This window comes from Castanea sativa, chromosome 6, assembly GCF_040712315.1.
Source record: "Castanea sativa cultivar Marrone di Chiusa Pesio chromosome 6, ASM4071231v1".
Taxonomy (NCBI): Eukaryota; Viridiplantae; Streptophyta; class Magnoliopsida; order Fagales; family Fagaceae; genus Castanea; species Castanea sativa.
In genome coordinates this window covers 32,252,589-32,266,343 of record NC_134018.1, presented here as the reverse complement: position 1 = coordinate 32,266,343, position 13,755 = coordinate 32,252,589, and positions in this window count along the sequence as shown.

Sequence of the window (13,755 nt, the reverse complement as noted above, 5' to 3'; positions counted from 1 at the left end):
GAGACAAAACAGAAGTGTATATGCCAACCAGGGCGTTTACGACCAATTGGATCTAGATGTACCATTGCACCACATTCAACGCCATCCAACCTTATTAAGTCCATGCATGATGTTGCAGCATCCTAGATGTTGGAACTAACTCTGAACAGGAGCAGAAGTTTTCTTGGCAGGATTGTATACACTATATTCACCTAAGTCCCTTCTACCACTGGCAAAAACATTGCCCACAATCAAATCCTTGAGACAAAATGACAAATTCAGTTCCTCAACATAATTTGAAGTCTCTCTTTCACACAAAATAGGAAAATCAATTCATTAAAATTATCCATGTTTTAGTAACCGTGCAGTCACACCAACTTCTAATGTTATTCACATCAAATTAGTACAAGCAATATTTAGATCATCACCAACAATTAGAAGCAGGCTGGCAGATCTCTACATAACCACTCCCTCCATTACTTGTATATGGACTGCAATTATGCATTAGAATTAAATTCATAGTGCTGTTACTGCGTGAGTTTTACAAAGATAAAAATTAAATTTATGGGACTTTTAGTCCCTTTCTGACTAAAACACTGATAGAATTCTATTGTCCCTTCTTGTCAGTGAATAGATATAGATTCCAAAACATCTTGCTATCAAGAACTTATTAAATTCTTTTGGAGTGTTTGTGTGTGCGCCACTAAGATTGGATGAGATATATATTTGATTGAGAAGTGTTATATCTGCAACATTTTCACAACTCATTACTGAAATTACTTTTTTGTCTACCGGTAATAGCCAGTGACAAACTACCACTTATGATTTGTAGTGGAAGTGTTGTGAAAATGTGGTGGACATAACATTTCTCTATTTGATTTAGATGTCACTGCTATAGATTAAACTTTGTCATAAGCACTTGCTTACACTTACACATAGATTTAAATTTTGATTTGCGGATTATTTGTTCTACATATTAAGAAATTAAAACCACCATCTATTATACTTCTGCATGGAATGACTATCTAGTGTAATGAAAGAGTGATCTGGTTATGACCTTGCATAGGAATAGGTGATGATGACATGATGGTAATGACAGCAGTGATGGTTAGACTGATGTTAATGTGAAATTATGGTATTGGAGGCAGAGGTGGTGTTAGTATGTGTGATGGTGAGGCAGCAGGCAGTTACAGCAGCTGTAGTGGTGGTGAATGCAATACATATCATCCATGAGAGGAGTTAAAGGACGGAAGGCAACCGTGTGATTATGTGCTACAAGACTGAAAACAAGCATGGTTACTTGTTAGTGTACCTGTGCATTACATCCCAGCCAGCAGGTAAGAAACGAGGATGAACAGCCTCGACAAATACTTGTCTCCACTTTTGACTGAATTGCCAAATCCCATCCTCACCATATTCCTTTAGGAGATGATCTACAACTTGTTTCCCATGTGGACCATGTCCTAATAGTGATAATTTTGGGTGATGCTTAGGTTGGGCAGTTCCATCATATTCTGTACGATATAAGTAAACTACTCTGTTCGATGGACTTCTACTCTCACAATTATGAATTTATCAAAAGGACACCATTTATATCAGAAACTCCATTTTTATCAGGCTTTACGTTTTCTTTAAAAGTAGAACTTCTTCATTAATCCCTGAATCAGCACAAACAGGAGTCACCTACATCAGCACCTGTTTCTCCATCTTCTTTTCTACTACGTGCTTCTGCTTCAGTGCTTTGAGAATCATCTAGGGTACTAACTTCTGATGTCTCCACAATGCCAGATGTCTCTGTGCTACCATTATTATTCTCTTGCTCCACGTTTGGAAGTACGCTCACAGCAGAAGGCTTGAAAGACAATCCTTTCTTCTTCTCAAGTCGTCTTCTCTCATGAGGACTCATGCCAACTAGCAAAGCCTTTTCCAAATCTACCTCAGATATCTCCCTCCCTCCATAATAACTCATGACAATCTGCAAACAGCAGGACAGAAAGAAGAAGAAAAACTCCATAATGTTAAAAAAGTTCCCTCTTTTATTCCCCCAGTAAAGCTAATGAGTAACAAGCTACAAGGAAACTGAAAAAGAGGACATGTGAGTTGTTACAATTGTCTTATTCAGAAATCATAAATTTTCATCTTGGAATTTTCACAATGAATTCATTCAAATTCTAATGAGATTCCCAACACATGCTGTGAGATAATTGGGTTAATAACCACCAATTCCAGCTGTGTAATTCAACTGATTATGTTTAAGCAGATATCTACATCTTGTACACTCCCGAAAATAATTAAATTAATAACCACCAATTTCAGCTCTCTGTAATAATGCAATTCAACTGATTATGTTTAACCGGTGAGCTATCTTGAACACACCCTAAGATAAATTCATACCACCAATTTCAGCTCTCTACAATTCAAATGATACTGTTGAACTAGAGACCTACATCTTGTACTCCGGGATGGCTATTTGTGCTGATTATTCAACTATAAACAGTAGTTACATTTAATACAAATTCTTATATCAATAAGTCTATAAACATAACAAATTTCACAACTTTTTCCATAATTGGAGAAGTGGCAAGTTATAAGTGATGTACCATAAAGGTGATCTTAGAGGTGGCCCTATGTGAAAGAGATGTTGAATTAATCACAATCTGCCACCTCGGCACTTTTGGAGTGCCAAACAGCACTTTGAAAGTGCCAAATTGCCATCATGTGGGCTTTGGCCCAACGGTTTTCGGGTGACGATAAGGCACATCATTTTCAACATTTTCGCAAAAGGATGAGTTTGGATTCACATCCTAATCGTCCTTGCCTATTTTTTAGAGATTTCTGGCCTCATAATTCAACACTTTTTTTTTAATTATTTTTTTTAATGCTCTAAGAGGCATTTGTTTTGAAAATTACAAATTGCTGATATTCTTTGATCCTCTCTGAGATTTGCTACAAATATTAAGGTTTTTAAGTTTTTAAGAGAATTGAATAAGTTTCTTTGAACCCTAAAACATTCTCTCAAGTAAAAGAGTGCTCATGCAAGAGGTTGCTTTCTAACCCTTCTTCTTTTATGTTTCTCTAATCATGATGGTGCATGTTTTCTTGTTTTAAATATTCATATTCTGATTTGTTAATTTAGATTATCAAATATGTTATTGATTCTTTTATTGTTACTATAATTTGTTTCTTAGTTTTAAAGATCTGCATGTACTTAACTCTTTTTCTTTAAAATAAACTGGATCTACATCTTCTTAGATGTAGATCTGAATTTTTCATCAAACAAAAATGGATCTCCGTCTTCCTTAGATGTAGATTTGAATTTTTCTTAAGATAAAAACGGATTTTGTATCTTTTTAGATACAAATCTGATTTTTTTAATGCCTGCAGACTTTTGAAATAAAGAAAGAGATCGTAAATTGTTGTTTTGTTGTTTGTTTTGTTTGAGTCATGTAGCATGAAATTATTTGTGAATGAGATCCTCTACATAAAAAAAAAAAACAAATCTTTTTCAAATATAAAAACAGATTTGCCTTTTCTGTTAAATAAAAAACCATTTTTTACCATCATCAAAACAGATTTGATCTTTTTCAAAACTCAAAACTATTTTTTTATCTCTAAAAAACAGATCTGAATTTTTTAACAAACCAAAAAACTTTGTGTTTCATTAAATAGAAATAGATCTGGATTTTCTCTCCAAAAACCATTCTTTTTACCCATACAAAACAAATTTGATTTTTATATAAGTCAAAATCAATTTTTCTAATCATCAAAACAGATCTGAATTTTTTTAAACAAAAGAGGCTACATTCATAAATGGTTTTGTGTTGTTTAGTCTATTTCACTTGTTCAACATATCATTCATGACATGCATAAAGCGGTACATTGGTCACAATAGTCTAGAAGACCAGACTCTGTCTGGGCAGAATGGGTGCTTACCACCTTCCCATTTTGTAACCTAGCCTTCGGATTTAGATTTTTGGTTAAGTAGATCTAGCTTTATCTTTGTTTTTATTTTGGGTAGATTGTAACTAGGACAAAAAGCCATGTATTTTTGGTAGATTGTAACTAGGACCCAAAGTCATGTAAAGTTCAAATTTTCAAATTTGTATCTTTTTTATTCAATCAATGAAACGAAACAATATAGTCATGTATTTTTATATTAGTTTTTCTTATTTTTTGTACATAAAAAATAAGTGACAACTTCACACTATTTACCCAAAAAGAGAGGTGCCCTAAAAAGCACACCACAAAAATCTCTCTCTTTTTTGAGGGGCACTCATCAGGCGAGGTCTCTCACAACCAAGAAGGCACGCAAGACCTACCTCAGGATGGTCCAGAACGTCCAGCTAACGGGTTTAGTCCCAAAGATGGCATGCCTCGACAACCTTGTGATTGGGTTCATAGAGGAGGATGCTCGACGTCTCCACCACCCACATGACGATGCGCTTGTAGTTAGCATATGAGTTGGGGACTACAATACTCACCAGGTTCTTGTGGACAATGGGAGCTCTGTTGATATACTTTACTACTCGGTGTTCCAGCAGATGAGGATTGATAGAGAACGGCTAGTTCCAACTAATGCGCCACTCGTTGATTAAGAGGAACAAAAGTATGCCCCTCGGTGCGGTCACTTTACTCGTAACAGTCGGTGATTACCCTCAACAAATTACCAAAGATGTCACATTCCTGGTTGTTGACTGTTTGTCTGCTTACAACGCCATCCTAGGCCGTCCTACCCTTAATTCATGGAAGGGCGTAACTTCAACTTACCACCCTGGTGATCAAGTTCCCCACCGAGTATAGAGTGGGAGAGGTACAAGGAGATTAAGTAGCAGCGCGCGAGTGCTACATTGCCATGCTGGAGATGGACGATCATTTACTAACCATGTGCATAGAAGAACAGCGGAAGGTGGCAGAGCCCGTAAAGGGGTTAGAAGAAGTACTCCTTGATGACTCTAGGCCTGAGCGAACGACTAGGATCGACACTCTTGCTAGCCTACCAGTCTGTCAGGCACTTACAACATTTTTAAGGGAAAACCAGGACATCTTTACTTGGAGCCATGAAGAAATGCTCAGAATTGATCCTTTGGTCATAGTCCACAAGTTGAATGTATCACCCTCTTTTTCTCTCATCCATCAAAAGAAACGAGTGTTCATGCAGGAGCGGGACAAGGCCATAGCAAAAAAGGTTTGCAAATTACAAGAAGCAGAATTCATACAAGAAGTATACTACCTCGACTGGCTGGCCAACGTGGTGATGGTCAAAAAGGCCAACGGGAAGTGGAGGATGTGCATGGACTTCACGGACTTAAACATGGCATTCCCCAAGGACAGCTACCCACTTCCGTAGATTGACATCCTGGTCCTAGTTGCTGAGCTTCATGGACGCATTTTTTGGTTACAACCAGATCAAGCTGAATGAAGCTGATTAGGAGTAGACTTCATTTGTCACCAACCAGGGCCTCTTCTGCTACAAAGTAATGCCATTTGAACTCAAGAACACGGGTGCCACGTATCAAACGCTGATGAACAAAATGTTCGCACATTAGATTGGGAGGAACGTTCAAGTCTATGTGGATGACATGTTGGTAAAAAGCCAACCAGAAGACGACCATTTGGATGACCTTAAGGAAACTTTTGATACCCTTCACTCTTACAACATGAAGCTGAATCCGAACAAATGCATATTTGGGGTGACAGCCAAAAAGTTTTTAGGGTTTATGGTATCCCAGAGAGGTATTGAGGTCAACATAGACAAGATATGGGTAATAATGGAGATGACGCCGCCAACAAACATCAAGGAAGTACAAAGCCTCAACGGCAAAGTAGCCGCACTAAACAAGTTCATCTCAAGAACAACGGACAAGTGCCTGCCTTTCTTCCGTACATTGAAGAAGTCATTTGAATGGATGACTGAGTGTTAGTAGGCATTCGAAGACCTGAAAGCATACCTATTCTCCCCACCATTGTTGAGTCCCTCCAAACCAGGGGAAGAATTGTTCTTCTATCTGGCCGTCTTCTTGGTGGCTGTCAGCGCAGCCTTAGTCAGAGAAGAAGAAAAGGTACAAAAGCCTGTATACTACACTAGCCAAGCGCTCCGAGGTGTAGAAGAGAGGTACCCCCCGATAGAGAAGCTCATCTTTTAGTGACTGCCGCTTGAAAGCTCAAGTCATACTTCTAGGCCTACACTGTGGTCGTCTTGACAGACAAACCTCTACAGAGAGCAATGAACAACCCTGAAGCCGCTGGATGGATGGCACTATGGGCAATTGAGTTGAGTGAATTCGACGTGCAGTATCGCCTACAAACGGCCATGAAAGGGCAGGTTGTTGCTAACTTCATTGCGAAATTCACCAACATGGAAAGCCAGGGGTAGAAGCGCAGCCTCAGTGGAGTATCCACATGGACGGGTCCTCTAATAGGTAGGCAGCTAGAGCTGGTATAGTGCTCCATTCCCCAGATAGGGACAAGATCGAATGAATAACCGATTCGATTTCCCTACGACCAATAACGAGGTGGAGTACGAAGCCTTAATAGCTAGGCTGGATCTAGCCAAAGTAGCAGGAGCCGCAAATGTGGTTATGTATTGCAACTTTCAGGTATTCACAAGTTAGGTAAACGACGATTATGAGTGCAAGGGCGAATGGATGAAAAAGTACCTAGAGCAAGCGAAGAATCGAACGAATGACCTCCAAGTGAAGTTTGTTCAAATCCCAAGGGAGGAAAACAAGCAAACCGATCATCTTGCCAAGGCTGCATCAGCAAAACATATGCTCATCCCAAGTCAGGTACTGTCCTTTGTTCAAAATTCTCCATTAATAAATAGCATCAGTGTGCAGGAGATAGGTTCTGAAAGCAACTGGACTATACCAATAACCTCCTACTTAAAAGATGGCCGGATGGCATGCTACCGGACGACCTTTTGCTCAATGGGGGTTGGATATCATGGGCCCATTCCCAACAGCAGTTAAACAGTTGAAATTCCTAGTAGTAGATATAGACTACTTCACCAAGTGGGTGGAAGCCAAAGCCCTGACCATTATCACTAAGAAGAATGTGTGAAGCTTTGTATGGAGGAACATCATCTGCAAGTACGGTATACCTAGAGCACTAGTCTCAGACAATGGGAAGCAGTACGACCACGATTCATTTAGGGATTTTTGCTCACGATTGGGAATCAAGAATCACTACTTATCACCTGCCCACCCTCAAGCCAACGGACAAGTCAAGGTTACGAACTGATCTTTGCTCAAAATTATCAAGACTTGGCTCGAGGGGGTAAAGGGAATATGGCCGGAAGAATTGCCAAGCATTTTACGAGCTTACAGGACTACGACAAGGACTCCTACAGGAGAGACTCCGTTTTGACTAGCATACGGAAGCGAGACAGTCATCCTAGCCAACATCGGACTCATAAGCTACAGAGTTGGAAACTATGACGAGAGTAGGAATGATGAAGCTATGCGCCTTCAGCTTGATTTTTGGTGGACGAGGTCAGGGTGACAACTAAGCAAAGCTTAGGGCGATACCAGGACCTCATGGCCAAGCACTACAACTCAAAAGTTAGACATAGGGACTTCCAAGTTGGAAATCTCATCTTGAGGAAGGTAATGGGTGCCACAAGAAATCCCGCCTAGGGAAAGCTAGGACCTAGTTGGGAAGGACCCTACAGGACTGTGTCATGGCAAAGGAGAGGCACCTACCATTTGGAGCCGCTAGATGGACAAAATTTACATAACCCATGGAACACAGAGCACTTGAAGAAATATTACCAGTAGACGACGGCACGAACAACAACACTCCTTATTTCTAGTTTATTTCCTTTTAGTTTATTTTTACTATCTAAGCCCGAAGGGCAGTTTTTCTTTCTTTAAGAACAATTTCTACACATGTATTTATCACAATAAGAGGAATTATTCAAATATGTCATGTGTATGCCTACAAAAATAATTATGAAGTCCACAAGTGGACAGGTTCATCCCAAGGGATGATTTAAATTTATTAAGTCCACAAGTGGACGAGTTCATCCCAAGGGATGATGTAAATTTATTAAGTCCACAAGTGGACGGGTTCATCCCAAGGGATGATTTAAATTTATTAAATCCACAAGTGGACAGACCATCTTAAGGGATGATCTAAATTTATTAAGTCTCCAAGTGGACGGGTTCATCCCAATGGATGATTTAAATTTAACAAGTCCATAAGTGGACGGGTCCATCCTAAGGGATGATTTAAATTTATTAAGTCCCTAAAAGGATGGGATCATCTAAAGGGATGATTTGAAATTATTTATATAACTGAACAGGTGAATTTGCAAACATACATTGTCAGATATATAATCAAAATATTATAAAGGCCCATAAAGGGAAAATATCTACATGCAAGGCCTAGATAACAATAGGCAACGGTTAAATTAACAAAAATATTGTTCTCCCAGAAGATCTTTACATTCAAAAAAGAAAAAAAATGATTAAATTAAAATAAAAAATCTACTACTGGTTCACTAGGTTCTTCACGTCTTTCCCTTCAGCCGTTTGGTTCCCCTCAAGTGGATGAGCCTCATCCCCGACAGATTTGGCTTGATCTTCATGAGCAGTCTCCCTGTCACCTTAAGGGTCAACGGTGGTGTCATCAACAAATAACTCATCGGTGCTTTTGGACTCGACGGGCTGGGCTGGAGTCTGGGCCTCAACATCGATAGTTATATGGGACAAGTCCAGATCTGGGAAAAAGGCCTTGACCTGGCGGAGGCAGTCATCGAAGCCTTCGGTGAAGGAACTACCTAGCTTGGTTAAAAGAGTGTCGGAGTCATGGTATTCCTTTATCGTGTCCTCTTTAGCTCGACGGAGCTGCTTCTTGGACTTATGGATTTCATCTTCCTTGTCCTTAGGCTCTTTTTCAGTGCCTTCGTTTGTGCCTCCGCCTCTTCTAGGAGTTTTTTCGTTAGGTCGAGCTTGTTTTCCTGGACGACTTTCCAAGCCTTCAGCTCCCCCAACTCCGCCTCCGTCGCCTTCACCTTCGCCCTTACTCGATCCACCACCGTCTCTTGGGATAGGCAACGGTCCATTAGGCCTTTCATCATAAGCATTCCTTGCAAAAAAAAAAAAAAAAAGGGTTAAAAAAGTAAGAAGACAACTTGACGGAAAGGAGAAAGGGACGGATGTACATACCTGTGCAATGCTAAAAAGACTTGTCTCCCCCATAGCCTCGGTTGCATAGTTTCTAAATTCCTCATAGTCATCATCTTTGATGGACGAAAGTTGCGAAAGTGCATACTGAGAGTCCTCACGGAGGAGGACGGGGTGTTTTTCAGTGACGGGAACCTGATCCGTCATAAGGCCCTTACCCTTCACCTCGATGGCTGAACTTGCCATAACCTTGGGTTTCTTAGGAAGATGGTCAGTCTTGTTCGATGGTTTCCTCTTTATGGACGGGTTGGCCGGACTCATTCCCTTGGGAGGCAGAGTTCCATCCTGGTTCTTCTACGCAACAGCCTATTGTTTGATGAAAGCCCTCCTCTTGCTGTCTTCCATTTTTGCATCAAAATGGACAGAAAGAAAGAGTTAGGAAAATTACTATAAATAAAAGAAAAAGTAAAGAGCAATGGACTTACGTCTGCATGCTTGACTATCGTAGTGACGGGCAGCTGCAGTAGGTTCAGGACCGTCACAATACCAGTGGATCGTGTCCAAGGTTAAAAGTTTTTTCCACGTCCTTTTTGCCAATTTGATCTTAAATATTTTTTCCAGAAAACTCCATTGCTTCGAGGTCACCTTTGGATAGTCTCGAGCTGCAAAAAGGGGACGGTTAGGTCAACAACGATAAATAATACGAAACAAAATTTAGACCGGACGGACACCTACTAGACGGAGGCATTTTACCCCAAGTTTTGTCCATAGGTATGTACTCTTGATCGTCGGGGTGACACATCCAGTTGTCCCCCTGACTGAAGAAGTACTCTAGCCTAAGTATAGACTTCCTTGGTAGGAAACTGTACATACTCTTAGACTGGTTGATTTCTGATGGACGGTAGAAGTGGAAGAACTCCTCCACCGTCATCCTACGCTCCTCATTAGATAAGACTCCATACAAAACTTCCACACCAAGGAAGACTCTCCAGGCATTCAGAGAGATCTGGGTGACAGCCAACCCCAGGTATTGAAGTAGACAACGGTGAAGAGCACTTAGAAGGAATCTAAATCCTGCCTTCAACATCTGCTCATACACCCCGACGTCCTCAGCACCCTAGTAGTAGCACTTTTCGGATTTGAACGGCAAGCGAATAGGGATGTCGACGAGAATCTGGTATCTCTCCCTAAGGGTCTTGAAGTGTTTTATCTTGATGCTAGAGTTGAAGTCATTTACCGTCCATAACAAGAGAAGGATAAACTCCCTAAGGCCATCAAGACCTATGACGAATTGGATAGGAGGGTCAGCGTAGTATACTTCTTCACTGTTTGAATCCCCACCTGAATCACCCTTTGATCCGACCACATCCACGTCCACGTCCATGTCCTTATCCTCCTCCGCGGAAGGAGAATTGGCAAATGGAACCCTTTCATCATAAGAGGTGCCAGGGTCATCCTGACCTAACGGATACACCTCATCGTAACCCGCTCCTTCACAGACACACGATTGATCACTTGACGCCTCACTAGACATCTATCACCTACACGTGATGGATAAACCCCTAAGACTCTACAAGTCTACATAGGCGATGGACATGCGATATTTAAAGTGAATAGAAAAAGGAGTTCAGTATAAGGTGAAGGATACTTACAATTGAACGACGCAAAGAAAGGAACGAAGAAGGTGGGGCGGATGGTCGCACCAAGCAACGGAGGAGATGTGGCTGAGAAAGCAAGAAGACGGTAGCGCTCTGGCACTGGAAATTTGTTGTGAAAAGTAAAAAAATGAAAGGGAAAAGCAACATATATATATATATATATATATATATATATATATATATATATATATATATATATATATATATATAGAGGGAACGGCACGGAAGACGAAGGGATGCTTCGGTCCGAGTGATTAACCACTAAAAACATGCTACATTCCCCTACTGCATTAATGGCTCTAGCCTAGCTTGTCAATCAGAATGCATTTCCCAAGGGTTGAGTTAGACCGTCACTCCACGAGTCCATTTGGAAAATAAGGCGATGGACCTATAGAGTGAGGGGACCACGTAGTTGAATCTTTAAATTTTCTCATTTTTTTATGTAGATATTTTTATTTTCTCAAATAAAAAATGTCTCGCATAATCTAGCTAAAAGTGGGAGGAAATTAGAGCTACAATTATAGGACTTAAAAAAAATGGGTAAGGGGAAAAAACTCTTGTACATAGTGTGTAGCACACACTTGAGTTTTTATAACTGAAAATGTGATTTAAAGTCATCCCAATGGCAAAATTAAGTCAACTATTTAAACTCATGACTCATGAGTCTGTATAGAAATGCCTTACTCTCTCAGGAGTCAAGTCATGTTAAAGTCGCACTAAAATGGAAAAACAAAACGTATCCTTTTAAAGAGACGTGTTATATCATATGCTTGCTCACTTCCTTGTCATCTTTCTTCCACAGTCCACTGCTTCCCTGTTTTTGTCCCACTTTATAATGTAGTGCTAATTATGTAAACACGAATGCTTGTTCTTGTTTTGCCATTTGGTTTTTGTGTGGAGGAATTGATACTTGTTTTTTAGGATCATAAGAAGGTAAATGGCTGTTTTTGTGAAGAAACTCTGTGTAGATGCTCATTTTTTGTGGAAGCCCAGCAAGAGGAAAGGCCCAAAGACATGGGCAGAAGAGAGTGGGATGGAAATGCCATTAAGCTAAGTGGCAGGAATAATGGATAATGGGTCCATAAAGCAAATAAATGGACCTTGAAAAAGTAAATGGGTCTAAAAAGGTCCAGAAGAAAGAAATAACAAACCCATGGGCTGTATGGATATAGAATATTGAGAATAGACTACGGCTGTCACAGTAGGCCCAAGGCAATGTAGGTAAAGAAAGTAAGGGGCAATGAATAATCCATGAGTCCCAAGGAAAAAGTAAGAAGCACTTAGGCCAGAGAAGCCTAAGGAGTAAGTAAAAGCCCATGGGAAACATAGAATTGGAAAGGGCCAAGGATGGCCCCAAGAAAGTAAATGGGCCAAGGATGCCCCAAAGAAAAGTGGGTGGGATGAGGGAGCCCGCAAGTAGTAAAGGGCCTAATGAGTTTATTGGGCCTTCAGAGAAAGAATGAATAGAAAAGCCCGGAGAGGCCCAGCAGACTTGGGCCAAGCAAACCTCATAGCAGGCATAGTAGAATGATGCGGCAAGAAACAAATAACAAGGGCTAGAAGCATAAGAACAGCCCACAATCGGGCAAGGCCCAGCCCCTAAGTGAGGCAAACCATAAATGCGAAGTCAGGGAAAGCAGCCATGCCATAAGAAGCCAAAGATGAACAGAAAACATGGCAAATTGACTTTCAGACCGCAGCAGACACACGAACAACAGGCAGAACTTGGATGAGCATGAGGCAAGGCATGTGCAAGGCCTAAGCACCACCAGCCTGTACCCAGCCAATACAGGAAAATGGTGAGGTCATGGGTCAGAGGTAAGGGGGGTATGGTCTGGCGGTGGGGAGGGGGAAAAACCCATTTTCGTGTTTCCTGCTCAAGTCCTTTCGGAGGCAATGTCCTGCTAGGATGAGATACCACCCAAAAGAGGCAAAGCTGAGTTGGAACCACTAGGTGCATGCCATGAGGGATGGAGAGAAGGAGAGTGCTTACACCATGGTAGGTAAGAGTGCCACGGCGAGCAAGCAAACAAAAGAGCATTCTTTGTCTGGTGAAGTAGAATGGCACGGCCAGCACAGGTAAGTGGCACTGGCTAGGTGATTGACCAGTCAGTAATGGTTGGCAAAAACACCCACACCAGGCAAAAACGGTTAAGGGCTAAAATAGTAAAAACTCACTATAGCTGGCCCCTATATAAGGGACCTTTGCTGTGCACGGCAGGTGGGACGGCAACCTCTGGGATATAATTGCTAGAATCACAAAGACAGTGGGAGTAAGAAAACGAGAAGAAAAAAAAGAGAGAAAGAATCAGAGAAAATAACAAGGAGAGTAAAAAATGAAAAGAAAGAAAGGAAAGAATTAAGGAATAGAGAGAAGAAGTAAAAAAGAAAAACAGAGAGAACAGAGTGGTAGGCATGCATCGAATGGGTCAATCTCCCTCTCCCTCTCCAACTTATGCTCTCTGGTAACGGGAAAATACCTCCTTAAACACAAGTCCTTCAGGCTTGCCCCTTCAAAGCAGTTAATTTCTCCTTCAGAGAGGTTAATCACGTTGAAGAGGTGATTCCCCTTCTTAACTTAGGCTTAGCAACACAACTTGATGCGACAGATTGACATTCATTTCTTTTAAGTTTACTGTTATTCATTCAATACTTATTCTCTTGTTGTTATTTACATAAAATGGGCATCCCTTATCAAAGCCCATTACTTGCTTCTGTCTGAATCATAAAGGAATTTATTATTATTATTATTATCTTTATTATATCTACCTGCCTTAGTTAACGTAACAGTCCTGCCTGCCATGGGCATGTGATCAAAGCCTGATTAACAGGGGCATTGTTTGCGCACAAGCCGGACCAAGGAGGTTTGCTCTTGGACCGATCCCAACATCTTAATCTAGAAATCTTCGGGCCTAGTGCAGCGGCAGGCAGCCCAGCCCAACATTTGCAAAAAAGACCCACACACTCTGTTATAACTGAAAAATAATCAAATA